General features: G+C 37.7%; 1 protein-coding gene across 3 annotated transcripts in view; it reads right to left on the bottom strand.

Moving 5' to 3' along the window:
• Window positions 1-14,292, bottom strand: part of LOC123970865 (LIM domain containing preferred translocation partner in lipoma) — a 148,115-nt gene that overhangs the window by 113,154 nt on the left and 20,669 nt on the right. For all 3 annotated transcript variants that reach the window (XM_046049219.1, XM_046049220.1, XM_046049221.1), the window contains one exon: window positions 6,688-6,730. The gene's annotated coding sequence lies outside the window, so the exon portion shown is untranslated. The remainder of the gene's footprint in view (window positions 1-6,687; window positions 6,731-14,292) is intronic.

Consider the following 14,292-nt stretch of genomic DNA (forward strand, 5'->3'; position numbering starts at 1 on the left):
TTTACCATCGCTGAAGACCCAGACAAAAATTCTGAAAATGCAAGTCCACAGGTTCAATGTCAATTTTCTACAATACAATAGAAAAAACATGGCCATGGGCTCTTTTGAAGAATACATCAATATTAATAATACATGTTAAAAGATGATAGCCTCGAAACTATTTCTCAATACAGGATGACTCTTGACATTGCTTTAGGAAATACACAGTATTATACATTTAAAGTCACTGATTACAATGTACCTTGATATGCTGTTTAGGTTAATATGATCATATGTAAAATAGTGTTTGACTATAATAATAATATATAACTATAATGAAATGGCAATAAAATACTGAACCTTGAATATTAAGGGGGTCAGTGTTCCATCCAAGGGGGACTTAAACAATACTGTCAAACTGTACACCTGATGAGCGCTACATTAATCTGATACACACATTTCATTCATATTATATTAAACGTATAATAATTAAATTTTAATTCCATGTAGAAATTATAATCTTCAGTAAATTATAAAATCATAGATTACAAATACAGTGCTTGAGAGTATTAGCACACCCCTTTCATTAGCATTTAACTGTGCTACTGACAAATATTATATCTGTATTTTACCTGAAGGTCAACTGCAAACAACCTCAACAATCATCTGAATGTAGAAAACCACGCCAATTTACTGTAGTTCACATTTAAAAGCTACCCAACTGGGATAATTAACATTCACTTTTTATTATCCCAATGATTATAACCAAAAGTGACATTACATTACTATTATAAGTTCTAGTAATAATGACTACTTTTAAGTCATGTCTGGCAATTAATACCAAAGGAGTCACATATCATCATAATTTATCCTGTTAACAACTATGTCTCCACTTAAGAAGCTGCTGAGCTAACATTGTGTTAGCTAATGTTATAGTTGACAGGACAACCTGTTACTAAGCTTCCCCGATTGCTCCAGAGAGCCTAAGTTCATTAAAATATTGACTTGATGTGCTTAAAAGTATAACCGAGAAAATCAGACTATTATTTACAATTAACAGCATTAGCTGTTGCTCAGTACACGACAGCCATCTAGCTAGAATAGGACTGTGCGATATGGCAAAAAATTCATATCCCAATAACATAAATAAATTAATAAATTTAATGAAATATGGCATTTCCAAGTGGAACTCAGGATATTTCTCAGCATTATAAAAATGGGGTAAGTGAGAAGAAGGAAGGAATCTAACACCATGACAAGTTAGGGTGACCAGATGTCCTCGTTGTCCCCGGTTTTGGTGGCCTGTCCCCGTTTGGAGCTGTCCCCGGAAATGTCCCCATTTTTCACTGTGTGTTAATCACAGACTGTATAAGGTGTTAACAGACCTGAAATCAGATTTTACGTGGCCATACAGACTGGATAGCAGAGCATACAGGTGTCGTGCTGAAAAGTGATTGCCGTCCGTAGCATGTTAAAGCCAACCCAAACGCCCAATCCAATCTTATGTACGACTACAGCTGCATCTGGATCAAACAGACATAATGTGCAAATAAACATTTATGTCCGTGGTAACAGCAAAGGTATGTATTTGTGAAACTTTAACGTTTCTTTTAATGGAATAATCACAATTGTGGCTAAATAAGTGTTTGCAGTTTATAGCGTAACCAGGCCTGACATTTACGTGACTATAGGCAATAATAGAAGCCTGTTGTTGCCAATGGATTATGTATTTGGTAGGCCTATGTCTTTTATCTTTGTTTATATTTGGAAAACATTAACACGACTTCCTGCTGAGTTATATATAAAATAAAGACATGATCTCTTTTGCAATTATCCTTATGACTCTACATTATTTAACTTGCTGTGTACCAACCAATCCAGTCCTTTTTACCTGTTGAAATATCTTTAAATGGCCAATACAACCCATAACATGCAGTATTTCACTTGTCTGAAAGTGATTGCAGCTTCTTATTCACTGAAAGGTAGATTCTGCCTTAAAATGACTTGATTATATTCATGAGGGTTATATTTGACAGATTATAACTCGCCTAGAACTTTTAATCCCTTAAAATACCTTTAAATGGCCAAAACAATACATAAAATGCAGTATTCTGTTTGCCAGAAAATGATTGCAGCCTCTATTGACTGAAAGGTCGATTCTGCCTCAAAATGACTTTATTTCATTCCGATGAGTTATATTTGAGATTTTTTTGATTTGATAAAACCGAAATTGTCCCCCCTTTTTTATTTCATTCATAATAACATTATATTTTTTAAATCACATTCTGACCACCAAACCAAAAATCTGCCAGGTTTTCATTTCAGAAATCTGGTCACCTTATGACAAATAGCACAATAGAGTGAACAACAACAAAGCAAGTAACGTAACTAATGTTAGCTGGGTATAGGGTTAGCAAAATGACGCTACTTGCAGCTACAAAGCTATCACAAGAGGACGAAACAGACCCAGAGCAGCACAGCAGCTCCAGATAGCGACACTCACAGATCTCCTGCTGCTATAGCTAATGTCATAACAACAGCATGTCTTGGTGAATTATTAAGTAGGGCTGCACAATTAATCTAATCGCAATATAATGATTCATAAGCAATGAGCCTGTAACTTTTTAGACTACAACCTACTGTAACCCCCTCCCCGCCCCGCCACTAATCGTTCAAAACATAGTCAGACTTGTTTGCTCTGTGACAGAGACAGAGCGACGTCGTCTGCAGCTGAAGTGGTAAGATAGAAGAAATAAGGGAGAAGATAAGGAAGGTTTGGGTTTAGCTAGCTGACCACTTAAAGTTAGCTGTATCTGTGCGTTTTGTTATTCAACATGTTCAACTTTTCATAAAGCCGACATGCTTGTCACTTTTCAACCGACCAATCACAGCCTGGATGGGGCGGGACATTAAAAAAAGTTTGACGTGCTACAGCAAATCATTAAATGTTGAACAATATGATTACTGACAAGTTAGTGTGCAGCATTAAAAAATTAGAGACCAATATATATAATTTTTCTTGCACAAGGATTAAATTTTAAAAACAACCCCACAGAAATGAAACGGTTGTAACAGGATTTAATATTCAACTAGTGGTAAAATAGTATATTATATGAAATTATAATGAATATAGTAATATCATTATTATAGGCTACTAACAGTATACCTTTAACTGAACAGTGGACAGACGTACACTTAGCCAGTCACGATGCCAATATGTGCCCCTTCTAGCCGCCTCCTCTGTAGAGTAACACGCCCCCCTTGTTCTGTTTAACTTTATTACTAGTTATTGTTATAAATATTGTTTATCGTTTAAACATTGTTCAAGTTGAGAAATACACATATTAAAAATGTCAGTATTTTGTGCATTTTCCTTGATAATCAAGCAAGCAGACTCATAGTACCATTTGTTCCATTATAATCAAATCAAATAATCACAATATGACATTTTCTCCAAATCGTGCAGCCCTACTATAAAGTAAGCAGTATGTCCACGGGCAAGTCATTTAACATTACCTGACTGACACACACATCATGGCTGGCACTGCTGGATAGTGTTGTGTGGCTCGTCCATTATATTTAATGCAATTTCTGTGTAACACCAAAATCTGTGACCTATCAGATTCTGTGTCTACACCCAAACGACAATGTTTTCCTAACCACAACCAAGTACTTTTGGTGCCTAAACCCAACCAAACTGCAACCGCTTCACATCGTCAACAAAGCCTCTGGTGCTTAACTTGCCATTTGGGTCACAGAATCTGATAGGTCACACATTTTGGTGTCACACCGGCACGTGTGGAAGAACGGACTGCGGTGAAGTTAGTTTCAAGTTGGATATTTGTTTTACGTTGGACATTCAATAGATGTGGAATTTCAACATAGCGCCATTCCCTCACCAAAATATTATGGTCAAGTGTGGAATTTGCAACACAACGATATAAACGATAGAGCATAATTGTAAACGATAGACGTTTTTCAATCGTCAAACGATAGATCGTCATATTGCACAGCCCTAAGCCAGAATATACTGTATGGGGTCTGAAAATGATGAGTGCAGGAAACTAACGTTAATGCTACTATAAAGTGTTAAAGTACAGACAGACTCCTTACTTTGTTGGGTGGGTGGGGGGTGCAGCCAAAAAAAATCCTCACTATTTAAAATGTCAAATTAATGAATTAACAGACTGCATTTCCGTCTTTAAAAATTCATCTTTGGCCACCTGCTTACGTAGCACGTTTACTACATAACAAGCCACAGTTTCATTTCATAGATGAGCTAACTCAACAAATTAATGGTTAATGCTGCTGGTAAAATCTTAAAATGAGAAGTCTGCTAACAGCACTGACTCTGCCCTTTATTTTTGCAGGCCTGAGTCAGGAGGGCAGCAGAGTGCAGAGATGTCGCATTGACGGGACTTTTCTTATAAGGAAGTCACTGTCGCAACTGGGCACAATGGCTCAAACCCTGTAACTGCTTATGGTTATAGTGGTACAGGCAACTTCCTGAGATACAGAATCTGCACATATCCAAATATGACTGCAAGATAGTTTCAAGTAGTCATGAAAAGGAGTACAATCACCAAAATAAACCCATGCTCTAATGAACACAGAATGGTATATCAGCTCATAAAACATGCTCACACTGTACCAGTGTAATGTTGATGGAGAAGGTTGTGTCTAATAATACATACCAAGGCCACAGTTTTTGCCCGTTTTTGCCTATAAAAAAAAATAAGTAGCACTTTTGTCTGCCGTATATCTCAGAGGGCAGAAGTATAAGCTTATTATTACTAGAAGAATAAAAGAGCGCTAATGAAAGCCGTAGCAGGCAAGTAAGCTTTTTGGACCACCTGTTCCACATTTTCATATTCAGTGAAGAAGAGCTCAGGTTCCCATATGAGCACCTTGCCATCTGTTTCAAAAAATATACCGAATTTTGATAGTCAACCACTGTGCATGCTTTGCTAAACAGAGACACATCAGAGCTTGTTAATGCATTTATAGTATATGCAATACACTGTCTGACTATATTTGCTTTAGCCTATATTCAAAGAGAGGATTCAGACAAATGATTGAGTGGAGTTAATCTAATGGCATCTGTGTGACAAAGTCACAGGACTTAAAAACAAAACTGAAGTCTACACTTCTACATTAAAATTAAAAACACACACGCATGACTAAAACTCTGATGAAATTGCATCTTAAATCAATTATAGCAAGGACCATTAGTGTTATCAGGACATGCAAACATAATTTTGATGTGGCTGTTAGGGGAGTTCTCAGCAGCTTATCAGAAATAATTCTAACAAAGAGTCAGCTAATCAGGATATAAAGACAAAGAATCACTGCGGGCTTAACTAATGCACCAAATGCTTACATAATATGCAGCAATATTTTCTACAAGCATAATTTCATTATCATCATTATTTTGAAAAATTCTGTTATTATTATACTGTTATTGTCATTTTGACTAGAGTTACAGTGATTAGGACTTCAAGATGTTCTTACCCTTTCAGGGCAAAGTCAAGTTTTTTTCATCCAAACTGAATTTATACTTCTTCAGTTTGTGAAGCTCAGAAAATATTTATATTTGTTTTACCGCTGTTTCTTTTGTTGTCTTTTGATAAGGTCTGTGTGGACCACAACGCGTCACTTGACCTATTTTCAATTTTGGCCACTATCCCAAAATACCGACACAGGGCCTGAAAATGTATCACACATCCATGTAGTCTTGCAGTGGTGCTCTGACAATCAGTGAGTTAAAACCTACACTAAATAATAAATCAATTCCTCCACTGGAGGTGAACTGTGGGGTCACTTAGATGGAGCTGCAGAAATCTGTCGTAAGTCCATCTGAGGATGAACAGCAAACTCGAAAAAGCTTTATTGGATTAAAGGGGGTACTGTTTTTTCCACATTTTCTATCTAAAACAACTGGTTATGAAGAGTCTCTTTGCTAAACATTTAAAAGATAAATACAAATATATGATCATATAAAATCAAAAATCAAATAAATAAATGTTTTGCCTTCCTGCCTCAGAATCAATGAAGAGGTGAATACAATTTTATATTGGGTATTTGCAGTAAAACAAGCATAAAACTCATCCTGGCACACAGCACCATGTGTGCATATTAAATTCATGGCAGTTCAGTACAGCAAAAAGGAGGAGCTAGACAAGAATATTTTACATCTTGATAAAATGGCTTTACAGAAGAGTTTTTAAAATCAGAACAGTAAGTTAGATTCATCCACCTTCAATGAATTATAAAAGAAAAATTTGAGTCATGGTTCTGGCTAAATGTCTGTATGGCACTGCAACTTACGGCTCTTTACTGTATGAATCACTCACCCCGAAACAACCGAGTCAATGCATGGCAACACATGGCAGATTTTCGGCATTGTTCAAATAAAGGGAATAAATAAATATTCACACCACTGCAATATAGAAAACAATACCTATTATATTTAATGATTTTGTTTCTCAAAACGTCTTGAGAAAAAGCGTGGGAGAGGTGGAATGATGAAAATGTTTACCAAACTTTCACAAAATCAGGGAGATGTGCATGTGAGGTGCCCCCACCACCCCCTAAAAAAGATGTATGTGACAGGCAGGGAATTACAGCAGTGTTCATGGACGCCGCTCTTGTCTGCTAATATAAAGTATTGAACTGTTGTGGAAAGGAGGGCAAAGTTTTTGTACTTACCCAAGTTGTCAAAAGTGGTGGTGGGGACTGCAGGATCAGACACCTGAAAAAAAACACAGCAATTATCCAGCAGAAATGTAAATGTAAAATTAGGATTCACAAAGAGACAATCATTTAAGGCAGAATGGATCTGGATCAGTTCATTTAAACCGCCCGATATTAGATTGCAGCAGCTGTTTGGGTGTTTAATTCATCTCAGTGCCTTTCATTCAATTGTTTACTTTAAGAAAGTTAGCATTAAAGTGCAGCTCTAACTCCTCAAGTGAAATACTAACTTTTGACTGCAGGGGATACGTTCAAAAATGATAATTGTGACTGAAATTTCTATTTCTGGTGTTGTGAATGTCCTACATTCTGTTTAGATACAGGTAAGGGTGGGGGTGGAATGATTTTTGTCTCCAGGGCCCAAAGATGTGTATTCCTCTTGCTGAGGAATTCTTTTGTTCTGATAAATTGACATTGTCAGTTTCCCACATTGCCACAGTGTGGCATATACTATAGGGAGCAGTAGTGGGAACACAGATGCTATATACGATTGGCGTCAGTCAATGTGACAGTTCTTGTTTTTTCTTTTCTTTTGAGGGAGGGGGGTCTATTTTTCTAAGCCTGAACTTCCAAGTCGAGGAAGCAGGAAGGAATAGGAATTAATACACCTACACTCCCCTTCTCCCTTTAGAATGGCAAAAATCTCTTTGTACCCACATCATAATTACTGGTGGGCGCCAGTTTGGGATTGTTATCCATGCCTCCTTTTTTTTTTGCAAGAATAATACAATGTTTTGAGAACATGCAACTGACAACTAAGTCTTTTCTCAACTTCACTTCAGTATCTTTACGCTGTGCTAATGTTAAGGAACAAGTATTGCTTGAAGTGGCATTCCTTGTTCTAGCATATGCTCCCTATTTTCAGAGGCGCTGTTTTCCACAAACACAGTGAGTAGCCAGGCGCAGAGGAAAAGTAACCAGCAGCCGGGTGCTGGGGACATGTTCCTCCAGGGAAATGATGCTGATGAACAAACTATTTTGGTGTCTTTTCATGAAGTCTGACACTCTGATTCTATTCAAAATGCAGTCTCAACTACTGAGTAATTTCAATGCGTTTACCTCAAAAACTGTTTTACTTTTCCCTTTTAATTAGGAGTTTGAGTGTTGAGCACTGAACACTACTGAAATACTTTGTGTTCCCACAGACAGAGAATGCTTCTCTTTATTACTCTCAGTTAAATGTGGAAATGTGTGTGCTCAGTATGTTTTTAGTTAATGATAATTTAAACTTTACATCAGAAGATATACAAATGAAGTGCAAATATTTTCTTAAACCAACAAGTATGCATAGGTATTAGAGGTGCAATGATATATTGATTATTTGATTGATTAAAAATCTAAAAGACAAAACAAGACAAGACAAAAATGATTAGCTGCTTTGGTCAGGCAAGAATGTGAAATCTTTTTCGCCATTTTCTGTAATTTTATAGACATAATGATTAATCAGCTAAATGAAACAAAATCAATAATATATCTAATTTTAGCTGTAGCCCTGGTGAGTATAGTTCTGGTAAGTTTAACATTGGTGATTCATTATTTATAGAATGGAAAACCAGTATTCAATACATAGATAGATAGCATTGGTAATAAACTACATGTCACCAAAGCAAATTCCGTATATATGTAAAAGCTACTTGGCAATAAAAAATAAAATTTCTGATTGTGATTCTGATGTAGGTGAAAAGGGTCAGTTCACCCACATGCACCTAAGCACATGCAGTCATATTTTCCTTAGTGATCTCAAGCCTTGCTTGCAAATTACTTTACCTGCAGAAGTGTTGAGATAGCTGCTGTCACCCGAATACAAAATGAAGTTAATGGAAGTTGTTGTTCACAAAGCACTGTGCAAGTGAAATTAGATCACTCTACAGCAACATACCTTTTCAGAGACAATGTCTGTTTATTCAGAATACTTCACAGAGCTCACTGTCAGCACTTTTTGTGACTTATTGTCTACCAAACGTACAAAACTGTGAAAACTGTCTACTCTCCAACACCACCATCAGCCACCCCAGTTGCAACCCAAGTACCACTATCAAGGTCAACATTTACCAGACATGTTATCTACCCAAACAAAGTTGACTGAGAAAGTAACCGCTAACTGGGGACCTTATTAAGTGTTAAGGAAATATGTCTCACTTCCTGTTTGCTTGCCTTGCCATCAACAGAAATTGTGCTCCTTGCTACACTGTTAAAAGATTTTATTTACACCTTTATTTACCCAGGGTAACTTTACTGAGCGCTAATATTGTTTCAGTAACTCCATGCTTCACACATGCAGTTACACATACTCACTCCTGTAAGACAAATATCAGTCTTTTACCACCATAGCCAGATTTTCTGCAAAACAGCCACGATCATAGAAATCCATGTATTCAAACCAGTATGCACAGTGATTTCCTCTCCAGCAAAGAAATTTAAGTGAGAATGAGTTCCCATAACAAAAACCACACCAGAAAATTACTTGATACAGAGTAGCATCAATTGCTGACCAATTGCTTTGATTTTGTTTCCCAGAGAAGTGGGGGACTTGAAACCTATCCACTAAATTTGATTGATCTTAGGCTTACAGTCTCTGAGCTACAAATCCTAACAAAAACAAAAGGGTTTCAGCACGTTCTGTGCCAAGACATCTGGGGACAAAGCCAGCAAAGAAGCTGTTGTCTGATTGGTGAACTGGCCAGAAAAAGTGGAAAGCACAGGTCAGATAGGCTCCTGGGTTTATGTTTGTCAACTGTAGCCAGCCCAATAAGTTTAAAGCAGAATTGAGCACAACTATAATGTTGCTAACGCTAGTACTATTGTAGAGCTTTCCAGCAGGTATAACTAGTGATTTACTATATTATATATATATAAAAATAAATAAATAAATAAGTGATGGATGTTATTATTATGTTCTGGGGTAATAAGTGTGTACATTTACCGACTTAATCCAAATGAAGGCATTTTTATGTTATATTTCATGTTACATGTAATATTCTTACTAGGTTAAAGGTATGTTTATTATTATTCCTGGTCTCCAGACTATTTTTCTGTGTATGCTTAATTAGTTGTAGTGCGCAGGCGTCGCCTTTAGGTTTCATTTTCATTTAGTTGATGTTCAGGACTGGTACACCTTGCCGGTGAGTGACTATAATCTAGCATTGCTAGTAATTCAGATCAAAAATTAATATCACATGATTGGGTAAATTTATTAGTTAATTCTGGTTTTTGTGTTTTCATTGCAGGTTTACAACCTAACATAACTGACTAACTAACTAACGTCACTAATATCCAACTAACAGGCTAGCTTAGCGGTAGCATTCAGTATTGTGTATGTTTAAAGCTCATAATGTGACTTGAGTTGTATCCACCGTACTTGTCCTGAAAGGCCAGTCCTAGAGTTTATTGAGCTATAACAGGTAGATCAATAGAGAACTGGACAACTATCATGGTACATGCAAGGCAGCGGTAGGCAGCTGAACCAAAAAATATTTTCACTTTCATCGTTTACATCTCAATTTACATGATTTCATATAAATCTACTATACATAACAGTGTAAAGACAAGGCTCATGTAAATCCCAAAATATATGAACTTGACATTTAATACTGCACCAACATTGAGCGAGGCATTCATTCACTGTGCCTCGTTCTGAACAGCACCTGGTGCTGAAATTCTAATAAACTTACCCAATAAATAACATAAATGTGTAATATAATGAACTTCATTTAAAGGAAACATGTACCCCTTGTTTTGATTCAGTTTTAATTTGTCAGCTTTAGCCTATTTAACAGAAAGGGTGTGCTGGTGACATTTTGTTTCTAAGGCAACAACAACAAGAACACTGTGAACCATAACAGGGGGCTATGCACGCATGTCTACTGCAGCTGCCAATGGACAACGATGAAAAAGCTGGCACATGGCTGACCCAGACCTACTGTTACTTTCTTGTGATCTTCACATGTGTTTTCCAGTCAAATCAAGACCATGTCTTTCTAACTACAACTGCTGTCTTCATGGAAGCACTGCAATTTTCCCTAGTGCCTGGTAGGGCTGAACGATTTGTGGAAAAATGTAATTGCGATTTTTCTGCCAGATATTTAAATGCGATTACAATTTGTTTAGCGTTTTTTTTTTTGTTTTGTTTTTTTATTTTGCTAGTTCAATATTCACTGCTAGTCTATTTTTGACAGAAGTCACTTCAAGCAGCACAGAGCAAATGAACAAGGCAGGAAGTTAGACACACAACGGATTAGAAAATCCGATTTTCAAATTAAACACCCTTTGCAGACAACATCACAGTACATCAATAAAAACACAGTTAAAAAAGGCAAAAAAACTAACAATTTAACTGAAATGCTCCGTGTGGATATGTAACGTTAGCCTGCACAGGAGGCGCATGGAGCTTGTGATTGGCGAGCAGATCTATCACACAAGGATGACAACAGAATGAATTTGTAACTGCATGACTGTTTAAAAACGGGTCAGATGCTCTGTTTAATTAATCTACATTTTAATCGCTGTCTAATCGCGTTCTTTCAAATCACAGACACAAACCAAGGGTTTTCAAAGTCTGACACTGTGGGACCTCCCTTGGTCAAAATCATGGCAGCCGTACTTCCCCCATCCCCGCTCTATATTTTCGACCTACAGTTCCCAAAATGCTTTGGGAGATGTAAATAGGAATTCTAATGTTGCCCTGGACTCCGTGAGTTATGCTTAGGGCTATAACTTGAGACCTTTTTTTTAGCCTGTCTTTGTTTAAATTTTTGTAAATTGGCAGCATTACAGGTATGCTGAATTAGCCGTTAGCAGCTCCTGTTTGCAATGTGTCCACAGATGTACAGACAACTATCACAGGATTACTTTGCTACTGAAGAACACTTAAAAACGTGATGATTCTGATTCTGTTATGAGGAGCTTACTTTTCTAGGATGTTTATTCATATATAATGATATCCCTGGAGTTGAATCTAAAATGATGGTTATCATGTCTGTGGGTTCAGATTTGACTGATATATGACTGAAGTAGAATTTTTGGCACAAGTTACAGCAATCACGCCATGAAGGTTTTAAAGTGCCGTAATTGTCTCCATGAGCTGTGTGTCAGAGACACTGCTGTTTCTAGCAAAATCATCGGGTTTAACAAAAATAACTAACTTCCTGTCATTTTTAGAACACCGGCATGCACCGGCCCTATTCACCTCACGCAGTATCTCTGTTTCACGTCTCTCACCTCCGCACCGCCATGGGGAGGCGTGCCTCACAGTTTGAAAACCTGGCTGACAAACCAAGCCTGAGAGGACGCAAACTCTTAGCCAAGTTTGTAAAGCAGTAATGTGACTGCACTAATAAATTGAAGAGAAACCATGGCCAAAATCCATAACTAAAAATGTGCCCATTTTGAAAATACTGAGTACCACAGTCTAATCTGGACTACTTCCTATTGTTGGATGTGACCTTACACAACTGCATCTAATTAACCACGCATTTCCTGCAGTCAGGCCTTGTATCTACATTAAATTACATCCAGTTAAATAGGTTATTCATAAAGATCCGCCGTCACCCTCAGAAATGTTCTGGCATATTTTTTTGATAGTCAAATAAAATGAGACAATTTCATTCAATGCCAAATCCATTATGATAACTTAGGTTAAAGTATTTTCAGCCTTGTAGGCCAAGGCAAAAAAACACAATGAGATAAATACTCAAATTATCAAAGCCATTAAACATTGAGATAGAGTAATTTGCTATCAAACACAAGTGATCATTCAAGTGCATTAGACCATTAACACATTTCTAAAGACCCACAATCTGTCAAAGAAATGTAATTTAGGGACAGAAAAGGTCTTTATTTATTAGGTTATGATGGACGGGCATGAACGAGACTAAAAACAAGTGTACAGGCGTCAAGCTCTTCTTCTAACTTTCGTCTTCTACCTAATGCTGCCCTCGGGATCATTCTGCCATTTCTATAGGCTACATATGATGTGTTTGAGTACTCGTGTCGTCTTTTTTTGACCCAAACATTATTCTCATACATACCTCCTAAAGCTGAGGAGCCATTTCCTCTGTGGACGCATGCTTTCTAAGTGCTCCTACAATGGACAGCTTGATTGGGCTTTAATGTTTACAGCCAGAAAAGGGAGTCCAAACCAATGAAAAATACATATCCCTGAAAACACCTTGGCCTTTCCCGGGGCTTTATGGTGTATTTATAACCACCTCTTTACAGCATCGCAGCAAAGTGAAAGGCATGTTCAAATTAAATTAGAGCACGTTACCTTTTCTGAACTAGGTACAGTACAGTACCAGTGGGCTTACAGGAATCTGCCTGGGGCAGGCTGGAGTGCAGGAAACACTCTTGACATGAAACAAGCGGCTCATCTGATTCATACCTGACCTGTGAACCATTCAATGAGAGCTTCACCTGAACCAAGAGTACAGCCAAGCTCTCACTTAGAGGTGAGTGGGATCCCAGGCTGAACGCAGCAGAGTGACTTTCAAAGCCCCAGTTTGAATTTTTCATTTAACCTCTTGTAGATGTATATACATGTGCTGGTCATATAATTAGAATATCATCAAAAAGTTGATTTATTTATTTAACTTGTATAATGTATACATTCATTCCACACAGACTGATATATTTCAAGTGTTCATTCCTTTTAATTTTGTTTATAATTGACAACTAAAACCCCAAAATCAGTATCTCAGAAAATTTGAATATTGTGAAAAGGTGCCACACTCTAATCAGCTAATTAACTCAAAACACCTGCAAAGGCCTTTAAATGGTCTCTCAGTCTAGTTCTGTAGGCTACACAATCATGGGGAAGACCGCTGACTTGACAGCTGTCCAAAAGACGACCATTGACACCTTGCACAAGGAGGGCAAGACACAAAAGGTCATTGCTAAAGAGGCTGGCTGTTCACAGAGCTCTGTGTCCAAGCACATTAATGGAGGCGAAGGGAAGGAAAAGATGTGGTAGAAAAAAGTTTACAAGCAATAGGGATAACCGCATCCTGGAGAGGATTGTGAAACAAAACCCATTCAAAAATGTGAGGGAGATTCACAAAGAGTGGACTGCAGCTGGAGTCAGTGCTTCAAGAACCACCACGCACAGACGTATGCAAGACACGGGTTTCAGCTGTCGCATTCCTTGTGTCAAGCCACTCTTGAACAAGACACAGCGTCAGAAGCGTCTCGCCTGGGCTAAAGACAAAAAGGACTGGACTGCTGCTGAGTGGTCCAAAGTTATGTTCTCTGATGAAAGTAAATTTTGCATTTCCTTTGGAAATCAAGGTCCCAGAGTCTGGAGGAAGAGAGGAGAGGCACAGAATCCACGTTGCTTGAAGTCCAGTGTAAAGTTTCCACAGTCAGTGATGGTTTGGGGTGCCATGTCATCTGCTGGTGTTGGTCCACTGTGTTTTCTGAGGTCCAAGGTCAACGCAGCCGTCTACCAGGAAGTTTTAGAGCACTTCATGCTTCCTGCTGCTGACCAACTTTATGGAGATGCAGATTTCATTTTCCAACAGGACTTGGCACCTGCACACAGTGCCAAAGCTACCAGGACCTGGTTTA

Source organism: Micropterus dolomieu, linkage group LG05 (genome assembly GCF_021292245.1).
Source record: "Micropterus dolomieu isolate WLL.071019.BEF.003 ecotype Adirondacks linkage group LG05, ASM2129224v1, whole genome shotgun sequence".
Lineage (NCBI taxonomy): Eukaryota > Metazoa > Chordata > Actinopteri > Centrarchiformes > Centrarchidae > Micropterus > Micropterus dolomieu.